Source organism: Marmota marmota, unplaced genomic scaffold, assembly GCF_001458135.2.
Source record: "Marmota marmota marmota unplaced genomic scaffold, marMar, whole genome shotgun sequence".
In the NCBI taxonomy this organism is placed as follows: Eukaryota; Metazoa; Chordata; class Mammalia; order Rodentia; family Sciuridae; genus Marmota; species Marmota marmota.
The window spans coordinates 10723094-10745844 of record NW_026000057.1 but is presented as its reverse complement, the minus strand read 5'-3'; the positions used below and the strand labels follow the sequence as shown (position 1 = coordinate 10745844).

At 43.8% G+C, this 22751-nt stretch overlaps 1 protein-coding gene across 3 annotated transcripts in view; it reads right to left on the bottom strand.

Annotated features, from left to right (window-relative positions):
- Trim2 (tripartite motif containing 2) overlaps positions 1 to 22751 on the bottom strand; it is a 189328-nt gene that overhangs the window by 120922 nt on the left and 45655 nt on the right. Inside the window, exon 1 of one of the 3 annotated variants that reach the window (XM_048813539.1) lies at positions 13885 to 14001. The exons of the other annotated variants lie outside the window; for them this stretch is intronic. The gene's annotated coding sequence lies outside the window, so the exon portion shown is untranslated. Of the gene's footprint in view, positions 1 to 13884; positions 14002 to 22751 lie in introns of those variants that run through there. 3 annotated transcript variants of the gene reach the window in all.

Below are 22751 nucleotides of genomic sequence, written 5' to 3'. Positions count from 1 at the left end.
ATCCCCAGCCCTCTTTTGTGTTTTATTTTGAGACAGGGTCTCAATAAGTTGCCTAGACCCTCACTAAGTTGCCGAGGCTGCCTTTGAATTTGTGATCCTCCTGCTTCAGCCTACGGAGCCTCTGGGATTGCAGGCTTGCACCACCATGGCTGGCCACCATGATGATCTTATGGGACCACCATGGTGTATGTGGTTTATCACTGACCAAAACAGCACATACGACACATGGGTGTATTTATAAATCACCCAGACTCGGGTGTTTTTTTTTTATAGCAGCACAAATGAACTAGGATTCTCATCTTTAGGATGTTTGGGAGTACCGGCTAAAGGAAGCCTGGGGAAACATGTTTCCTTTTGCATCATCTCAAAGGGCATAAAACCTGCCTACTTATTCTGCAACCCCTTAATCCCTCTGTGGAAGAGGAATAAAAACATAAAAATTATGACTATGGCCCAGGCACTAAGAAATGGGGTGGAGTGGAACAATTAATTTTAGATTGACTATGGAGTCAGTTCAGGAACATAGGCACTAACGATATTTCAGAACGGTTGGGAAACTGACAAGGAAAACACTACTGGATTCCATTAGAGGAAGAGCGGAGTTTCCTGTAATGTTTTCTTGAAATGATGATGTATTGATCTTCCTGGGCTAATCCATTAGCCATAGATGCTCCTGACTCTCCCTAGATGTTGCTCAATGGAAGCTTCAGGCCATATCGCAAAACCATAAACTTCTTCAAAATGAAGTCCTAAGGCAGAACTTTAGAAAGCCAAGACAGGGAGAGAACTCACGGGGATACTGGTGTGACCTGCAGTCCCAGCTTCTCTGGAGGCTGAGGAGGGAGGACCACCAGAGCCCAGGGGTTGAAGAGGGGTCTGAGCAACACCCTGCCTCAGATAAAACAAGACAACAAAAACCTCTTTCTGGGGACTTGATTACTTTTCTCAGTTCCTTCCCAAAAAATCTCTCATAAATCTCCTTATTTTTTATGCGTGTCTGGAATTTGAAGTTTTGAACCAAAAAGTCTAACTTGAATAAACCAACACAAAACAATTAAAACAGGCAAAGTATTTTATAAAACTGTGCTTCTAGCTGGATGTGTTGGTATACACCTGCAATCCTAGTGGCTCAGGAGGCTGAGACAGGAGGATCTCTAATTCAAAGCCAGCTTCAGCAACTTAGTGAGGCCCTAAGCAACTTTGCAAAACCCTGTCTTCTAAATAAAATATACAAAAGGACTGGGGATGTGGCTCAGTGGTTAAACGCCCCTGGGTTCAATCCCCAGTACAAAAAAACCAACCAACCAACCAACCAACTAAACAAACAAAAACCAAAACTGCACTTCTTAGGACTATGGGGTGTTAATTCTTGCATTGTGAATGAAAAAAACAAAACAAAAAGGACTCATGGAAGTATTTCTCTCAAAATCTCCTCTTATCCAACGTGTTCTTATTTTTCATAATTGATTTTTAATTGATTTTCTAACTTCCAAAAGGTTCTCTTCAACATGTAGAGGTTTATTTATTTTATTTTTGCAGTATAGGGTAGTGAACCCAGGAACATTCTACCTCTGAGCTGCATCCCCAGCCCCCCCTTTTTTAAAATTTTGATACAAGGCCTCACTATGTTGCCCAGGCTGGCCTTGAACTTGTGTTCTTCCTGCTTAAGTCTCCTGCATAGCTGGGACTACAGGTGTAGTCCAATACACCTGGCCAATAGAATTGTTGTTTTGGGCATTGAGGTTTGAACCCAGGTGCACTTAACCACTGAGCCACATCTCAGCTCTTTTTTGCATTTTATTTAGAGACAAGGACTCACTGAGTTGCTTAGTGCCTCACTTAGTTGCTCAGACTATCTTTGAATTTGAGATCCTCCTGTCTCAGCCTCCTGAGCCACTGGGATTACAGGGGTGTGGCACTGCACCCAGCTGTTGTTGTTTTTGTTAAACATTTTTGAGAGGTGCTGGGGATTAAACCCAGGGCTTTTCTGTGTTGTGAGCCATCCATGAGCTGCCTGTGGGCCACCACGCATCAAGCCTAGTGGATAGGAATTACCAGTGTCTGGGAATTATCAGTGGATATTTTCTCTGGTCAACTGCCCAGGGACATTGTGAATTTCTACCTTGCTCTGCCGTGTCCCACACAGCACCTGAGATGGGTGTGTCCTGACAAGATGCCAATCAACCTGCTGACTGCAAGACATCATGAAGCAAGAGTCTGCCCTTAAAATCTTATCCCTGCCTTTGATGTACCCCCTTAATTAAACCTCCGGAGCCATCTTTCCTTTGTCTAGTTCCAGCTTTTGTGTGGACTGGATCTATCAGGGGCTCCACTTTTGTAAATACATTTCTGACTCTTTGTCTTTTGTTTTTCACTAATTATTTTAGACTTTTAAGTTTTCAGGTGGTTTATATCCTCCTTGGCAGGAAGAAGAACCCCCCCCCCCATGAGACACTGGCCGTCGCTCCTTATATTACTGCATGCTCCACATGCATTCTACCACTGAGTTACACCAACAGTGGGGGGGAAAAACTTTAAATAAACATAACTTACAAACAGAAAAGGTCACAAGTACCAAGGCTATAACAGCTCAGCGGGTTACCATAAAGAAATGAATTACAGTAGATGGGGTAGAGAGAGAAGATGGGAGGGGAGGGGAGGGGGGATAGTTGAGGATAGGAAAGGTAGCAGAATACAACAGTTACTAATAGGGCATTATGTAAAAATGTGGGTGTGTAACCGATGTGATTCTGCAATCTGTATTTGGGGTAAAACTGGGAGTTCATAACCAACTTGAATCTAATGCATGAAATATGATATGTCAAGAGCTTTGTAATGTTTTGAACAACCAATAAAAAAAAAAAAAAAGAAACCACAGCACAGCAAATACCACCCAGACCAAGAAGTAGGACACCCAGCCCCCTACATGCCCTCTCTCAAGTATAGCTTTGAGCTAGATATATTTTCCATGGAAATAATATTATTGATGTTAGTAACTGCCCAGATTGCCCATAAAAGCCACAAAATGTACTGGGACTCTAGCAAAATGGCATCATATCAACATCACTGTTTTTGTGGGGAAATGCAATTTCAGTTCCAAATAGGTCAGGGGCTTGTCTGGATTCATCATCCTTGAATTTCAAGGACTCTGGGTGGGTGGGGTACTTGTGGAGGGAGAAGGAGCTATGCCAAGGTCCCCCCTACAGTGGTTCAGGTCAACCCATCCTGGGTTCAACTCACTGTAGGCTGAATTTTTTTTTTTTCCTTTAGGAGATGGGGCATCTCCCTCTGTTCAAGAGAGCCTCTGGTCTGAGCCTCCACAGTATTTGTGTTAGTTGGGAGTTCAGGGACATCCAGATGGTAGAGACAGGGTATTAGAAAGAAGCTGTTAGAGGACAAGAGAAAGAGTCCTGTCCCTATTTACAATAAATCCTATTACCATGATAACTCCCACCACCAGGGACTTATCACTATGACAAACTCCATGCTGAGGTTCAAATTTGAAAATGACCAATGGGGGGTAAAGTGGGCAATATTCTAATTAGGTTTTCTAAAGTAACCAATGGTGGAGGGGGATTGGAAAATATTCTAATAAAGTAACCAATGGGAGCAAATAGGGTAAGGTCTTCAATCAGGTCCGCATAAGGAAGAGAATGCCCCATAGCTCAGGATACAAGGCCTTAATTTCTAGACATTGAGACCCTGAGTCACTCTCCCTTTCTCTCTCTCTCCCTCCTTCCCTCCCTCCCTCTCTCCCTCCCTCCCTCCCTCTCTCCCTCCCTCCCCCCCTCTCTCCCTCCCTCCCCACACCCCTCAACCTCATGGAGTGCTATCTTCACCTTCAATAAATCTGTACTTTGTTACTTCTGTGTATCTTGCTCAATTCTTTGTTTGGACACCAAGGACCTGGACTTCAACTGGACTCCCCAACAGTAAAATTTGGGGGACTACAGGTGTGTACCACCCTGCACTTAACTCAATTTGGGGGGGGGAATATATATATCTCAAAGGGCTGGGGATGTGGCTCAGTGGTTAAGTACCTCCGGGTTCAATCCAGATCACTGAATCAGAACTTCCCTAGGGGAGGCCCGGCTATCCGTTTAACAACAACCCCATGCATTTCTTCCTTTTAATACAATACAGGGAAACTTGGCTTGGTTTAAGAAATATTAAAGAGCGATGGATTCAGTTAAAAGTGTTCTGTAAGCGTTAGGTTTTTGTTTTAGCGGTTTTAGGGCCTCATGCATGCTGGGCAAGTACCCTATCTCTGTGCTATCCCACCAGCCCTATGCTGGTGAAGTTTCATGGAAACATTGTGCAGGGCTTAGAGGGGCATCTCCATTAACCAGTGGCCTAACTTCATGGTTCTTTAATCAGTTGAACATGGAAATAGAAATTAGCATAACCAACCAGTGTTACTGTTAAGAAACTTAGTGGTATGTACCAAGAACCTCAAGGACTGGGGTGGCTCAGTTGTTAGAGCCCAACATTCATGAGGCCCTGATTCAGACCCCAGGACTGAAAAGAAAAAAAAAAAAACTTAAAAATGTTTTTATCTTATTGTCTAGGAATTCCACTTTCAAAATCTTCTGAGTGGTGGTGCAGGTCTGTAATCCCAGCAGCTTAGGAGGCTGAGGCAGGAGGATCACAGGTTCAAAGCCAACCTCAGCAACTTAGTGAGCCCCTGAGTAACTCAGTGTGACCCTGTCTCTAAATAAAAAACAAAAAAAGGGCTGGGGATATGGCTCAGTGGTTAAGTGCTCCTGGGTTCATTCCCTGGTATCAATAAAAGAAGAAGAAGAAGGGGAGGAAGAGGAGGAGGAGGAAGAAGGAGGAGGAGGAGAAGAAGAAGAAGAAAAAAAGTGTTTCCTGAAGCACTGTCAGGTGTGGTGACAGATGTGTGTCTGGACAGCCTCCTAAGAGTACCAGCTCTGGGTCTGCTCTCCACTTCCTAATTGTGCAAACTGGAACATTTGCTCTGAACCTCAGTTTCCTCATCTATTAAATGATAATAATAGTACAGCAGTTACAGGGATTAATTAAAATGCCTAAAGAACTTGGAATGGTGGTTGTCATAGGCATCACTCCAGCGAATCTTAAGTATTATTTACTCTTGTGACAAAAAAACATTTATCACTGTACTGTGTATAATAAGAAATTTTCTTGAAATAATCTAACTGACCAGAAATAGGAGAATGAGTGCATACACTCCTTGCATATTCCTCCAGAAGAATACAGTACACCTTGGGAATAATCGTACTGTGGTTACAAAACCAGGTGCTGCAGCCAAAACACTAGCCTGCCTGTCACTGCTGTGTGGCCTGGTACCTACAATATTCTGAACATTGTGAGCCTCACTTTTCTCATCTGAAAATGGAGAAGAAGAATACCTAGGTCAGGGGTTAACAGGCTCATTCATATATGGAAGGCACTTGTGCTGTATTTTGGATCTGGAATGTCCCTAAGGCCTGTGTTTTGAAGGCTTGGTACCAGCTGTGGCAACACTGGCAGGTGGTGGAGCCTTTAGGAGGTGGGGCCTGGAGGAAGGAAGTTAGACTATTGGGGGTGTACCCTGGCAGGGGGTACTGGGCCCCAGTCCCTCTTTGTCTCTCTTGGTTGATGTGATAAAGACTTCTCTACCACACATTGTGCCATGGTGCACTGTCTTACCACAGGCCCAAAGCAACAGGGCCAAGGGGCCATGGACTGAAACCTCTGAAATTGTGAACCAAAACAAACCTTTCCTTCTTTTAAATTGATTTATCGCAGGCATTTGTTACAGTCATGGAAAACTGACTGACACAACTTGAAACAGGTCTTGGGTTAACCAGTGTTAGTGTCTCCATTGAGAACAGAAGTTCTGAAGCCTGACTGATCCATCACATAGGACACCTCCCAGTCAGCAACTGAGGGAATACATTCCCTTGTACAAGAAGCCAAACAAAACCCAAATTCCCCTTCGAATGAATAGAAGCAATGGTAGATATAAACATAGACCTAGATGTTGTGTGCACAATGACCAGGTGAAGGACCAAGAAAGAGCTGCTCCACAGGCGGCATGAGAATGCACTGATTTAAAAGAAAAATAAAGAAAGAAATGGGATAAAGAGAGAGAGCCCCCACCACCAACAACAACAACAAAAACAGCCGCCATAGCAACAAACAAGACCCAGCAAGAGAAAGGAGCCGAAATGGCTTGCTAATCTGTCTGTGTCCACCTCTTTTCTTTTCCTTGCCAGTTCTACCTGCTTCTGACCTTGGGTTTTTCATACACTATAGGGGAGGGAAAGGGGAAGAGAGTTTCACGTCCATTTAGGGGGACAGATGTACAAGAACAACTTCCAAGGAAAGAACCAGAGCCCCTCCCTATTACTCCACCTGGCTCCTGAAGCCCTCCAGCGGCTGCGGCCATAGCGGGATGTGGATCTCTTCTCCCAGAGCAGGCGCACAGCCGCCTTGGGAACCCAGAGGTATCGGGTTTCTCTGACCCAGTGACCTTGATTCCTGGACTGGATTAGGATCAGTGGTCACCAAGCCCTTCGTGCATCCAGCCCTGTTCTACTGACCTAAACTCCCCTCCTCAAGGACCCTGCCCTCAAGGCCACACCCAGAAGCTTGAGACACCCCCAGGCTGTGTGGCAGTCATGGCCACTGGGGAAAATGGGGGACTCACACTGGAGGCCAGCTGTCCCCGAGTGCCCTGGACAGGGGAAGCCCTGGGCCACCTGCCATGGCTCCCACCACCCTGCCCCTCCCAGCCGTCTGGTGACAGCTCAGACAGTGGTGCCCCTTGGTTTTCTGCCTGAGTTAAATGTGGGGAGAGGGCTGCTTTTTTCAGGTCTTGTCACTATCTTTCCTTGTCACAGATCCAACATGGCTTCTGGGACTTAAGGTCACTGCAGCCTTATAGGGGTCTTTCCATTTTCTTTTGGCAATGGATCAGCATTAATGAGTATTTAGGCTGTGTCCCCAGTAGGCCCAGCACACAGGGAGCATCCAGGGACACAATAGCTATCCAAGTTGAGGGTCTATTGAAGGGAACTTATTTCTAAGAAATCACCAATTGCTCCTGTTTTTTTGTTAAAAATGCTCTTGAGGAGATAGAACAATCCAGGGAAGAGTACAGGTGAAGAATCATATATCCTGAGGGTCTTCATTCTTATCCTTGGGTCCCGATGGAGGACCTCGAGTGTCAGTGATATATCAAAACGATTTGGATGGAAATGCAATCAGAGCCCAGTAGCCTGTGAAGCATTTTGAGGGACCCGTGGAGGGCGACAACCTTGGGGACATCCCAAGACTTTTGCAGCAGACAGAGGTTACTCATCAATATTTGCCTTGAAGCCCCATGCAGAGGCCACCTCACCATGATTCACTCCTGGCATTTCGGTTATCTGCAGCGTTGACCATGGTCTGAAAATACTCAATGGAAATTTTCAGAAATAAATAACTCCTAAGTGTTAAATAACTTGCATTACCATATATTGTTATAACTGTTCTGCGTTGTTATTAGTGAGTGTTGTTCATCTCCTACGGTGTCAAATTTGCAAATTAAACTTTATCATAGGTATGGATGTAGAGGAAAAAAATCATGGACTATATAGTGGGAGGGACTATCTGTGGTTTTAGGTATTGCACTGAAGGAAGGGTTTTGAACATATTCCCCAAAGAAGGAGGGAAGGCAACAGCATTTAAAATTGAGTGAGCCACAGAAAAATGATGCAGATTTGAAACTGTTTTGGAAAGCACACGAGGGCTTTTCATGGGGCTTTTCATGATCCATGGTTCTGAGGCCAGGCTACAGCCTCAAAGTTGAGTTGAAGCTCTACATTCAGAGAAGGGGATGTGGCTCAGTGGGTAGAGCACTCACCTAACAACATGTGGGAGGCCCTGGGTCCCACCCCAGCACTGAGAGGAAACAACAACAACAAACAAACACCACTACCTCCACCATCCACAACCACAAACCCACCAAACTGCAGTTTACCCTTCTGGGAAGAAGGAAGAAATAGGAGGGAGGAAATGCCCCCCCCGGTGAGAACTCCATCCTTGGAAAACCAAATCTCATGCTTATTGATGTGAGGGAGGGTGTGGCATGTACCTTTCTTGAAAATTGAAGCAGAACAGAAAATTCTTGAATGTCAACTAAACCGGTGTTCCTTTCATCGCTCTACTTAGGGAGGCCTCAGGAATACAAAGGTCACCAGTCTCTCTGCTCCTTAGACATCTATGGGAGACTTTCCAACACTTTTCTTTCTTTCTGTTCTTTTTTTTTATACCAGGGATTTGAACCCAGAGGTGTCTAACAATTGAGCCATATCCCTAACCCTTTTTCAAAATTTTTTATTTTGAGACATGGTCTCACTACGTTGCTGAGGCTGGCCTTGAACTTGCAATCCTCCAGCCTCAGCCTCCTGAGCTGCTGGGATTACAGGCCTGTGCCACTGTGTCTAGCTCCAACCATTCTTTTGATCCCATTGCATTAGACTCTGGGCTGCAGGGCCTCAGTTTTCCCAGGGGTTTCCACAAAATGGGCCTGGTGAAGAAATGATTCCACTTTTGTCTAATCTTAGAATTCACAGTGGACCTTCCGACAGGACACTTCTCCATCTTTGATGTGGGTATGGTTTCAGTTCTGCCCTCTGCCCCTCTCCCAATTCCAGATCTGGCCTTGCAGGCTGTGCTTCTGAACTTAGAGAACACTGAAATGTTCTGTGTTACAATTCTCTGCAGCAGCATCTGGAGACTACAGTCAGAAGGGGGAAGGTTTATCTAGGAGGGAAAGGGCCACGCTCTATGGAGGGCCATCCATGAATTTTATCTTTTCAGTCCTCTTAATGGCCCAATAATGTCGGTACTATGAGACCTATTTTCAAGAAAGGATAATGAAAAAAAAAAAAAAGAAAGAAAGGATAATGAGAAGTGGAGAGGGTGAGAACTGGAGAAGTTCACTATTAGCCACTAGACGCCTGGAGACCTGAGATTTGCGTCCAGCTCCGTGTGCTCCGGGTTCAGGTCTTGGCACAGCCATGGAACATTGTACTTCTCATAAAACATACCGTGAAACTTTTAGATAAACACAAACTTTAGATAGACAAGTATTTGCTTATGGTACAAAGTAACCAACTCAAAAGAATTACCTCCTGAGAAAATCGGAAGCATTGTTTTGGGCTAGGGTTGTAGCTCAATGGTAGAGCGCTTGCCCTGCATGAGGATTTGATTCTCAGCACTGGATAAAAATAAATAAAATAAAAGTGTTGTGTCAAAAAAAGCGCATAGTTTTCATATTGCACATCAGATTTTTTTTTTTTTTCAGTGCTGGGGATGGAATCCAGGGCCTCGTGCATGTAGGTCAATGCTATGTCACCTCCAGTCCCTCATCTATTATTCTTAAGTGAACCTTCAACAGAGATAAGCATGAACAACAATGAGCTCAAGGGTGATTTCAAACCATCCTCATACTTGTGAATCCCTGGGAGGGAAATTTGTTAGGTCTAGGGTCATAGACTAGGAATTAGGAATAAATTTGAAGATATTGCCTTATGGACAAATCACAAACTGGTGGCCCAGCCGGACATATTCATCCAGAGCCACCCATTGGCCAGCGGTGGAGCAGGGACCGGGCCTCCAACTTGCCAGAGACCAGCCCCTGCTCTTTCTAGGATACTGCATTCTCCTACAGCCCTCTCTCCCGAAGTCAAAAATAAGCCAGAGTGATATTTAGCAAAGATGGTCAGTATTTAGGACTGTCACTGAGTGGTGACAGTGAGATTGGGTAGAAGAAATAAAAAGATAGGTAGAAAAAAAAAAAAACAAAAGGAGGGGTAAGAAAAATATGTGTGTGTGTGTGTGGGTGTGTGTATGTGTATATATATTTGGTATCAGGGATTAAACACAGGGGCCTTAACCACTGACCACATCCCCAGGCTGTTTTTGTATTTTATTTAGAGACAGAGTCTCACTGAGTTGCTTAGTGCCCTGCTTTTGCTGAGGCTGGCTTTGAACTTGCAATCCTCCTGCCTCAGCCTCCCAAACTGCAGGGATTACAGGTGTGCACCACTGCCCTGGCTCTGATCTGTTCTTTACTTATTCCTTCAAAATCTTTTGAGCCAGTAGTAAGGCTGTAGGCACTTAATAGGTTAAAGATAAGCCCCGACACGCCTTCTTTTCCTTACCTTTCACACATTTGTCTCTAAATCGTTCATCCAACAAATATTTTTTTATTTAGATGGGGTGCACCACGGTGCCTGGTAAGAAAATATAATTTTCATCTGAAGTTCTGCGTGCCTTTTCAGGCCTGTCACTCTCAAATTTCTGAGACATCTATAAATCTTAGAGTTGCTGAATATTTGACCATTTATGAAAATTACTTTGTGCCTTTGCAATGAGTAGATTAGGCAGAGAGAGTACACATTTTAAGAAATGTGTAATTTAGGGGACTTTCCGACGTTATCTACTGACCATATCAGGCTAAAGATCCTGAGAACAGCAGATACTACAAACCATCTGTGATCACCAGACTGATGTCACCTCTATATACCTCCATGCCCACCCCTCAACACCCCTTCCTTTAATCTTGAACAGTCTGAGAATCCCAAAAGTGCCCCACTCTCCAGCTGCCTGTATTCTCCCTCCAGTGTTTTCCTTAATAAATCTCTGTGCCTTTGTGATTGACACATCCTTAAATTCATTTCTGCAACATCTGCCAAAGACCCCACTTGTCCTGAGTTGAGCTCCCTGTCTCCAGGAAGTCCTCTGACCTCTTCCGGTGACAGTAGCCATAATAAATGAATTGGCATTTACTCTGTATTGCAGAGTGCTGAGCGCTGTATAAAGGACTTATGCTCTTTATCACATTTAAGTCTCACAATGGCCCAGGAAATAGATTTGCATCTTTGTTATTTAGCCAAGGAGAGTAAAATTTGGGAGACAAGGTCACTTGCCTAATATTCCACCAGTAAAACATATAAGGTAATGCTCAAGCCCAAGTGTGTCAGAATCAAAGCTCTTGCTCTTAATGTGTGTTCTTCAGCTGCAGTCTCCTGTGTTCCCTCATGGGTCACCTCCCACCTGTGTGACAGGGCTGAGCCCCCAACACTTCCCCTCAAGGGGTCCTTCCTAGGATTTGCCTCATTTCACAGATAAAGGAACCAGAGCACAGAGAAGTAATTTGCACAAAGGTACACAGCTAGTCATTAGAACGATGTGATATTGTAGCTTATTACATAATAAGAAATGCAAATTTGGTCTCTCCCCTGTTTCCTTGCACACAGTTTCTAAAACCTTTGGAACCTTCAAAGTGATAAATTATCTTTGAATGTTAATGAGATGGCTGACTAATGGCTGGGGCTCTGGGCCCAGGGCTCAGGAGGGAGCCTCAGGAGGCTTGTCAGGGGAAGGAAACAGTGAGGTTAGAGGGTTGGAACTTGCAGCCCCAACCCCCACTGCACAGCCGACCCCCACCTCCAGAGGGCAGAGAGGGACTGGAGATGGACTGAGTCGCCAAGGGCGGTGATTCAACCAATCATGCCTATGTTAAGAAGTTTCTATAAAAACCCAAAGGGACGGTGTTCGCTCAACACGTGGAGGTCCAGGGACACCGAAGAGGCCACGGAGGCCCCTCCGCCCTTCCCCCACTCCTTGCCCTAAGCATCTCCTCCTCTGTGATACCTTTTAGGCTAAACCAGTGAACACGATTCAGTGTTTCCCTGAGTTCTGTGAACCCGAGGAGGGGTCCTGGGAACCTTCAGTTCATAGAACAAAGTTAGACAAAAACACGTGGCTAACTATCGCTCGCGCGCGCGCGCACACACACACACACACACACACACACCCCAGTGGTCATGGGAACCGCTGATTTACAGCCCGTAGGTCAACCTGGGGCTTGCACCTGGCCTCTGGGATGGCGGGGTGGATTAGTGAGGTCTCCAGTGGACCTGGGAGATGGGTGATGGACACCTGTCCTCTCCCTTCTACACCTCCACCTGACTCCAGAGAATCCAAGTTCACGGTCAGAGTCAGCAGCTCTGTTCCTTTAGGAGACCAGCGCATGGGGCACCTCACCTGAAGAGCCATTCACAGGAGCCTTTGGCCCCACTTGGGACCTGTCTCCTGTTTTCATACAATGGCTCAAATCTCCATGTGGCTTTTGTGAGAAACAGAAAGCTCAGTGGTCCATTTTTAGAATGGAATATTTAGCCTTAATTGGCAAGATCCAGTTGTAGCCATTTTAACTATAGCCCTTCCCTTTGCCCGCCCCAATTTTAAAATTAGCCAGTCGCGTAAACGGTGACCCCGAGCTCCTCCTATCAGGGCAAGGGGGAGCGCTGCTCTAGGGGATAAACGCAGGTGGCCTGGAGGCTAGGTGGCCTGCTAGCCAGGTTGGCAGCCAGGAGGGGGTCCTGGGAACCTTCAGAAGTAGAGTTTGCCTCGCCCACCCAGTTCAGAACAGTGTTTGATTTCTTGCAGCATCTCAGTATTTCTAACAATTTGGGTCAACTTTATTTGAAAAACAGGCTTTGCATTCTGCTGTAAATTCTTCAGGAGCCACAAAAGCATGGTGGCTGTAAACATGATGCATCTAGACAGTAGGTAGAAACTGTGGGCATCGGGAGAGGCAGGGAGATCTTTAAAAGCCCTAGATGTGTTACCTCCGTGGGGCTCAGCCTCTTCCCCTTATCAAACACAGACCTGAGTTCATTGACTTTACACCACGAGGCTCATCAGAAAAGCAAGGGCACAATTCTCTGATCAAAGCTGCCTGGGAGGAGTCTTCAGTTCAGCAGGAGGCAGGAACTTCTAAAGCCCTTCCCAGGACTTCAGCTATTCCCCCCTCCTGCCCCTTCTGGCAACACAACCCTTCACTTGCCATGCATTTGTCCTTCCGTGCTGGGACAGGCATCTTAGGGCTAAATGGGCCATCCAAGATGACGACATCAGGCACCAGACACCAGATCTCAGACCTGAACGGGGTTCTGCCCTCATCATTCCTACACAAACCAGAAAGCTACCTGGGTCAGAGGCCCGGCTCAGGTTTCACCCCCACCTCCCACAGTGTCCTCTGGCTCCCAGCCTTCTCCCTTGGGTAGTCAAGGACAAACTGCTTTGTTTGCCTGGGTCAGTTCCTTCAATCTAAGGCCCCACTACAATGGCCCTACTACCCTTTGAGCACTTTTATGGTGCCATAAAACTTTACAGCAGCCTGCTGGAATAAAACCGTCCCCACATTTCTGAATGGAGCTATTTATGACAGACCAGAGCACTATGCCCCCTGATAATACTAGCAGATATTAGGCTTTTTCTTTTCTTTTTTTTTAATTTTTTTAATATTTATTTTTTTTTTTAGTTTTCGGCGGACACAACATCTTTGTTTGTATGTGGTGTTGAGGATCGAACCCGGGCCGCACGCATGCCAGGCGAGCGCGCTACCGCTTGAGCCACATCCCCAGCCCAGATATTAGGCTTTTCAAAAGGGAGTGAGTTACAGCCACTGACAGCTGGCTTATGGGAACCCCATCATGGTAGAGCTAAGCCGACTGTGAACAGCTCAGCTAGAAAACAGCGTTTGAGTCCCACAACATCAACCAGAAATGAATGGCCTTCTGCTTCGCCACATCCATGCTGCTTGAGTGTCTCAAATCCGCCTGCATCTCTCCCCCAATTTTTTGGCTTCCTGGCTCTTTTCTTGCCTGGGTTGGCAGGGCTCACTATGAGCTTTGTCAGCAAATCCCAGGGAACTGGTTGGTCTTTTCCTTCAGTCGTTAGCAGGCAAGAAATAAAAACCAGGAAAAAGCTGGCAGCTCAATCACAGATTGTCTCTTCCCGTGCCCGGGACTAACCAGCCAGTGCAGAAAAGTATCCTCAGACCCCTTGAAGCCTCCTTACCTGCCATCCATAACGGCCATTGGTGCATCAGACACTGGCCCCAGCTTCCTCCAAATGGGGACTCTGCTCCCTGCAGCCCTCAGACAATTGGGCCCATTATAGTCATCAGGCTGCGGAGTTAAAGGGTGGCCCTTAGGAAAATATAAACAGCTTGTCAGCACAAGCCAAAGGGGCGGGGCTGCGGTGCCAGGGGACAATGGGATCCAATGACCAGCCTCTTGGGCCTGTGTTTGCTTAAGATATTGTGTTTCATTCTGAAGTTGGGAGTTGGGAGTAAGGAGCACTAAATAGAAAGGCCAATGCCTCTTTTTCTTCTTCTTCTTCTTTACATTGAGGTTCTAGATTTCTAATGTTTTTCTTTCTTTCATTTCTTTGGATTGAACCCAGAGGCACGCTACCACTGAGCTACGTCCCCAGTCCTTTTAATTTTTCATTTTGAGACAGGGTTTCCCTAAACTATCTAAGTTGACCTCGAACTTGCCTTAGCCTCTCAAGTAGCTAAGATTACAGGCGTGCGCCTCAGTGTCTGGCTATTTCTGATGTTTCTTTAACAACCATCTTTGCGTGGGTAACACCCTCATGTACCTCTCAAGCTTGAATCCTGCTCTGAAATTCAGATTCCTAATTATAACTATAGGACACATGTCACTGAAGCTTCTCGACTCTCCAAGCCAACGTCTCCCCATCCAGTCTTGCCCACCTGCGACATATTTGCTTTTCCCATTTTCACGGAGCAGGTGTCTGAAACTATGGGCTCTGAGTTCCCTTCATGAAGCATCAATGTCCTAGATTTCAGTTTCCAAGTACCCAGAAGAAAGCTTCTGATAGATGCACCCAACAAGTCAGGCATCTGAGATTGGCATTGCCTGGGCTCTATGTCAGGAAGTGTCTGACTGCCACAGTGAGGGGAGGGGACATTACAGAGTAGAACTGTCTGGGCTTCCTTAAGTATGTAGTATCTCATTGACTCAGGCCTGAGCAGAACCCCTGACAGTATAGTGCAGGGTGTTCTTCAGGAAGCCTTGGAGATATGGTTCCCACAGAGGCTGAAGCCCTGCTCTGGGAGTCACCACTCTGGGCAGGCAGGGTGACACAGAGCCAGGAGTCCATGATCTCACAGACTTTTAAGGTCAGGGTCTGGAGGGTGGCCAAGGCTTTCTCTGGCAGAACTTGACAGGATTCTGGGTTTAAACCGGTCTGTCTTGAGCTAAACTGGTCCTTGACCCTAGGGACACAGGCTTCAAGTCAGATTCTGGAAGCAGACGGTAGGTTATGGATATGGTCTTCAAGGGGTCTTCAGGCATCTGAGCATTTCCTATGGATGGCTTTCAAGGAAGGAGACAGAGTTCATATGAGGCCTTCTTCCTGGAGGAAGTCCCTCTTGAGGAACTGAGAAATAAGTGGGGAACCAACTGCTTCTCCTTCCCTGGGGAAATGCAGGCAGAAGTATAGATGTGGGAAAGAAGGAGTCTGTAGGTAAGGAGCAAATTTTGCCAGCTTGGAAAGTTCCCAGATGCACCTCATTTCTACCTCCTCCCTACCATGCAGGTCCACCCCTTTTGGGACCTTCCTGGTATTTTGGAGGGGCATTGTGAAAATCTCAGCGCTTACAGCACAGGTGTAGTAAATTTTTCTCTGCTTGACCCACAGAAAGGGGCAGGTGAGGAATTTATCCAAGGTTCTTCCTTAAAGTTCTACTAACACCTGCTTCACCCCGATCCTCGGACAGTCTTCTGTTGTATGCCCCTTATGGGACTTTGGTGAGCATCAAATGGCCCTGGCTCCGGATCATAGAATCCAGAAGTTCTGATGAACATTTCATAGATCCAGCACCTCCTGGGGCGAACCTTCTTGGCAAGCAGAGCATCAAGCCCACCCAGCTCAGCTTGGAAGGCTGTCAGCTAAGGCACCATCATTAGGCCTCGCGAGGGAGGCAGGGATAGGCCAGGACTTCACCAGGGCCTTCAGGGTCTCACTGCATGTTCAGGGGGAGGCTTTCCTGATCAGCGGCAGGAAGAGCACCTGGGTAGTTCTTTCAGAGTGAAGTAGCCACAGCCTCATCCTTCAGTAGGCCCCACCCCTCAGTAGGCCCCACCCCTCAGTAGGCCCCACCCCTCAGTAGGCCCCACCCCTCAGTAGGCCCCACCCCTCAGTAGGCCCCACCCCTCAGTAGGCCCCTTCATTTCCAGGAGTCTGGGTGGGGCCTGACTGCACATCATCACGTGACCAGATTTGGACTTGGTTGGCCAGATGCCCAGACAACCTGGAGAACCAGGCTCGAGAATTCTGACCTCTCTTGCTGGGCAGATTGGAGCTAAGTATTCTTTTAAATTTTTAATTTCATTTTGATTGCCACAATTATAGTATATACTTATAGGGGTGTGGTGTGATAGTTTGATATAGATATACATTGTGTAGCAGTCAAATCAGGATAATCGCATATCCATCACCTTAAATATTTATTATTTTTTCTTTTTTTGTGGTGAGAATGTTCAAAATCCTCTCTTCTAGCCATTCTGAAATATACAATACACGGTTGTTAATTATAGTCACCCTTCTGTGCAACAGAACAACAGAATATTTATTCCTCCTATTTAACTTTAACTTTATGGCAAATGTCAGGATTTCATTCTATTTTTATAGCTGAATAGTATTCCATTGTATGTGTGTGTGTATTGTTATATACAGACATACATACATATATTTATGTATGTATATGTATATATGATTTTCTTTTTCCAGTTATCCACTGATGACCACTTAGGTTGATTCCATGTCTTGGCTTCTGTGAATAATGCTGCAATAATCATGGAAGTGCAGATCTCTTTTCAACATACTGATTTCATTTCCTTTGGATATATGCCCAGCAGTAGGACTGCTGGCTCATATGGTAGTTCTATTTTTAATTTTTTGAGAAACTTTCATGTTTGAGAAACTTTCATTCTGTTTTCCAAAATGGCTGTATAATTTCCATCTATATCAACAGTGTGTAAGAGTTTCCCTCTCTCTACTTCTCTATAGCCTCATTAGCATCTGTTACTTCCTGTCTTATTGATAATAGCCATTCTGAGGTCCAGTGATAGTTATTGTGTTTAGATTTGGTTTTCCTGAATGGTTACTAATGTTGAGTCTTTTTCAGACGCCTGCTGGATATTGTGGTTATTATTATTTTCTGTACTGAGGGTTGAAACCAGGGGTGCTCTACCCGCCCTGAGCTACATCCTTCTCAATTTTAAACTTTGAGACAGGGTCTCCTTAAGTTTCCAGGTGAGCCTCAAACTTGAGATCCTCCTACCTCAGCCTCCAGAGTAGCTGGAGTTACAGGTGTGTACCACCATACCCTACTCATGTCATCTTTTGAGAAATGTCTTTTGACCATTTTTAAATCAGATTATTATTTCCTCTACTGAGTTTTTCAGCTTCCCTCTGTGTTCCAGATACTAACTCCTTGTCAGATGCATAGTTTTACAAATATTTTCTCCCATTCTGTAGGATGTCTCTTTACTATTGTTCCCTTTGGTGTGCAAGAACTTTTTGGTTTGATGTCACTCCATTTGTCCTCTTTGGTTTTTGTTGCCTATACTTTTGGAACCATTTATTTATTTATTTATCATTGTGGTGCTGGGGATTGAACCCAGGGCCTTGCATGTGCTAAACCTGTGCTTTACCACTGAGCTATATACCCTCAGCCCCTTTGTTACCTACACACTTGAGGGCTTATCCAAAAACATCTTTGTGCACACTAATGTCATGAAGCATACTGTCTTCTAGTAGTTTCATAGTTTCAGATTTTACATTTAAGTCTTTAATCCATTTTGAGTTGATTTTGTGACTGGTGAGAGATAAGGATCTAGTTTGATTCTTTGCATGTGGAGATAGAGTTTTTTTCAGCACCATTTGTTAAAGAGACTGTCCTGCTGTGCGCAGTGGCACATGTCTGTAATCCCAATGATTCAGGAGGCTGAGGCATTGGGATTGCATGCTCCAGGCCAGCCTCAGCAATTTAGAAGACCTTGTCTCAAAACAAAAAGGCTGGAGGTGTAGCTTGTTGGCAAAAGAGCCCCTGGTTTCTACCTAGTACTGGAATGAATGAATGAATGAATGAATGAACGAATGAATGAATAGATTGTATTTGGCCCACTGTGTGTTCTTGGCACTATTATTGAAAAGCATCAGCTGTACAAGTTCATTTTTCAAATGCTCATTTAATTTGCACATGTGTAACAAAACAGAATTTAGTTCAGTATATTTGGAAGAAGGCAGGCCAGCTATGGCTTCTCTCTGTTGACTGGAATTTTGCCTTTAAATCTACTACACCAGTTAAACATTTCAGTACCCTATGATAACAACCAGGCCCCAGGAAATGAACTGTGCCTGTTTTTTTTTTTCTTTATATGATTTCTAAACAATGCACTGACGTAGAGATAAATTTAAGAGCTATTTAGTTGATTGTATGGCATTGGATAAATTACAGGCATACAAACTTAGAGAAAAGTTACAATTTGGAATAGTCATGATTTATAAAGGGAAATGCAGTAGTTACCAAAATTACTTCATAGAGAAACAGAAAAATGTTGAAATATACTCATTTTCCACGAAGTTCATAAGCCCTCCTGAGGCTGATTATAAAAGCAATAATCCAAAGATGCTATCCTTTCTACTCTATATGAGTTTTTAAATATTTATGATTCAGAGAATACAAATTAATATACAAATACAAATTAATCTTGTTTAATTATTAATACAAATATAAATTAATCTTGTTTAATTGTATTGAAGTAAGCTCATCTCTAACTCATGTCTTTAGATTTTAAGGTACAGATTACCTTCTGGAAAGAACCTAATTTTCCTCTGATGTATTAAGATCTTGTCATTAAAAAAACCAAAAGCTTCAGGATACCAAAAATAGAAGCAATGAAAGAAAAAAATTAAAAAAATCTTTGTACCTTGAAGGATATATTACCCATAGACAGATAGATTATCTACAGGATAGGGAAAATATTTGTAAATCATCTATCTCTCTGATAAATTTCTAGTAACCACAATATATAATAAACTCTCACAATTCAACAAAAAAGCAGTACAATTAAAAAATGTGTAAAACTCTCACATAGCCATTCTTCAAAAATAATACATAAAGGGTCAACAAGTGCATGTGAAGATGCTTACATCAGTCATTAGATAAGTGCAAATAAAAATATAGTGCAATGCCACCTCATACCTACTAAGATGACTGGAAAGAAGAAAGAAAGAAAGAAAGAAAGAAAGAAAGAAAGGAAGGAAGGAAGGAAGGAAGGAAGGAAGGAAGGAAGGAAAGAATGAATCAAGTGTTGAGGAGAATATGGAGGCTTGCTACCCTTGTACTTTATTTTTGGGAATATAAAATACTTCTGTGGCTGTGGAAACAATTCCACCATTCTTCAGAAGGTTACACAGAATTACCATATAACCCAGTGATTCCACTCCTGGATGATACATGAAAGAAATGAAAACAGGATTCAAAGACAGATATGTATACCCCTTCTCAGCATCAACATTCACAATTACTACAGGAGGAAACTGCCCCAATGTTCATCAACAGATGAATGGATGAACAGGTTGCAATGTACACATGCAATGGAACATTATGTAGCCTTAAAAAGGAATGAAGTTCTAGCCTAGACTACTGAAAACATTAAGCTAAGTGAAATAAGGTAGACACAAAAGATTATATATTGTATGGTTCCATTTATATGAAATTCTCAGAATAAATAAACTCAAAGAAACAGAATAATGATTGATGGCTGCCAGTGGCTATTGGGAGTGGGGATGGGGAGAAAATGCTTAATGGACATGAGGTTTATTTTGTAGTGATGAAAATATTCTGGAATTAGATAGAGGTGATGGCTGTGTGACACTGTAACATTCATCATGTTTAAATGCTTAATTATAAGATGAATGTTCTTAAGTTTCAGTATCTCCTGGGTTTAACTGAAAGACCAGCCTGCAAGTTTACTGATGTTTTAGAAGGAGGATTTATTCAGTTGTTCATTCATTGTATTTATGCATTATCCACCATCTAGGAAGCTCTGGGGGTCAGGAGCTGCACCTGCACCTTCCCTCCCACAGGTGAGGAAGAACTTCCTAGTGGGGAAGGAATGTGGTGTGCAGGGCAAGGTCACTGGTGTTTGGAAGTGGCTGCCATAGGCAAGGTGGTTTCCTGCGTGATCCCATTTAACATTCAGAACAGGGCTGGGGGCTGGGGATCTCGCTGTGTGGCAGAACAAGTACTTGTCTGTTCAACGAGAGGAAGAAAGAAAGGAGGGCCTGGCAGGGTGGTGCATGCCTGTATCCCCAGCAGCTCCGGAGGCTGAAGCAGGAGGATCATGAGCTCAAATTCAGCCTCAGCAACTTAGCGAGGCCCTGTCTCTAAATAAAATTTAGAAATGGGCTGGGGATGTGGTGCAGTGGTTAAGCGCCCCTGGGTTCAATTCCTAGCACCAAAAAAATAGATAAATAAATAAGGGAGAGAAGGAAGGAAGAAAGGCCAAAACCATTTGGAGTGATGGTGGGAATTCTCATTCCCATTTTAAAGATAAGGAAACTGAGAATCAGAGAATATATTAACTTCTTAGAGTCACCCAGCATGTAGGCAGTGGAGCCAAGTTCTTTTTTTTTAATTAGTGCATATTGATTACATATTATTATAGGTTTCACTGTGGCATATTCATAAACATACTTTGATCATTTCTGCCCCCTCCCATTTGCCCTCTGTTACCCTCTCTTGCCAAGATCCCCTTCCATAGTGGCTGTACTAATTTTATTTCCACCAGGATGTAGAAGGGTCCTTGTTCTTGGCATCTTCTCCAGCATTTGTTGGTTTTCGTCTTCTTCTTTTTTTTTTTTCTTTAAAAAAAATGTGTTCTGTTTAGGTATACATAATGTGCATGTTGACATATCATACACACCCACAGTATAAATTATTCTAATTAGAATCCCATTCTTGTGATTGTACATGACGTGGAGTTCCACTGATGGTGTATTCACAGATGAACATAGGAAAGTGATGTCCAATTCATTCTCCTGTCTTTCCTATTCTCATTCCCCTCCCTTCCCTTCATTCCCCTTTGTCTAAGCCAGTGAACTTCTCCCCACTTCTTCCCTCCTCCCCACTTATTGTGAGTCAGCATCTGAATATCAGAGAGAACATTCATCCTTTGGTAGGATTGGCTTATTTCACTTGGAATGAAAGTGGCTTTTGTATTCTCTCTCTCTCTCTTCTTTTTTTTTTTTTTAAACCAGGGATTGAACCCAAGGGTACTTAACCACTGAGCCACATCCCCAGCCCTTTTAATTTTTTAGTTTTAGACAGAGTCTCACTAGGTTGCTTACAGTCTTGCTAAGTTGCTGAGGCTCACTTTAAACCTCAGCCTCCTGGGCCACTGGGATTACAAGCTTGCCTGGCTGGTTTGGGTATTCATGATGATAGCCATTCTGACTGGGGCGAGATGAACTGTCAATGAAGTTTTGATTGCATTTCCCTGATAAGCCAAGTTTGTTCCCATCTACTCTGCCACTCCTGGGCAGAGGGGGATGAAGGTCTGAATCCATTGGGAAACAACTGCTCCCCAGTCAGAAATAAAAAATAAAATAATGACTAAAATGTAGTAAAAGGCATTTTAGTTATCAAAAGAGCAGTGGGTCTCTCTTTTTAGTGGGATGAATACACAAACAAGGGGAAAAAAAAACAATTTTCAAACTTTTATTGAGAAACTATCAATTACAAAACCCAGCCATGGAGCTTTAGAGGTTTAGGGATTTTTCTAAGTAATTTGACCATACACCCTATTTTTCAGATAGGAAAAGAAAATGAGCTACAAAATGAACTGACTTATCAGAGAACCAAAACTTTTTTTTTTAATCAAAGAAACCATAAATTTTAAAATTTTTAGTGTTTTAGATGTACATAAATAAAATAATGTTTATTTTATTTATTTATTTTTTATGTGGTGCTGAGGATCAAACCCAGGGCCTCACACATGCTAGACAAGTGCTCTGCCACTGAGCCACAGCCCCTGCCCAGGGAACCAAGACTCTTTAACACTTAGTCCAAGATTTTTTTTCCCACTGTGCCATACATACAAAATTAAGAAACTGATCCCAAACTAGGTGCTGTGGGAAATGCCTGTATTTAGAGCTTCTCAGGGAGTTGAGACAGAAGGGTCACAAATTCAAGACCAACCTCAGCAACTTAGTGAGACCCTGTCTCAAAATGAAATAAAAAGGGCTGGAGTTGTGGCTCAGTGGAAGAGTGTTTGCCTAGCATGTGCAAGACCCGGGTTTGATCCTCAGTACCAAAAAAAAAAAAAAAAAAAAAGGAAGAAAGAAAGAAATTGGCCCCACGATTAATCTTTCATGAAATAAGTTGCAAATTCTCCACCCTTCATCTTAGCAAACAATTGGTACTCTAACAACTCTTAGTATAATGACCCACATACTGGTTGACATTCTCAGTGAGTTTTCTAGTCTGTTCATCATATATTTTATCAAAAAATCTATAAAGAAGAGAGATAATCACAAGCTATAAATCTGGGAAGGAGTAATTTTCAATGCTTTTTTTCCAGCCCTCTACCATGGAGCTGCGTCCCTAGTCTCTGAACTTAGTTTTAATATCCACCAGGCCTTGGAAAGATGAAACCAGAAATGAACTGAGAACAAGGAGGAAGAAGAGACTTGGAAAACATGGACAAGAATGTCTCCAAGGAAACACAGCCACGTGAGGCTAGAACTCTCTAGCAAAGCTGTTCCATTCATCCCTGGGCCCTGTTTCTTTCCTGACCGTCACAGCCGTTGGTCTGTTGCTCTTATTAAACATAAGACTCAAAATA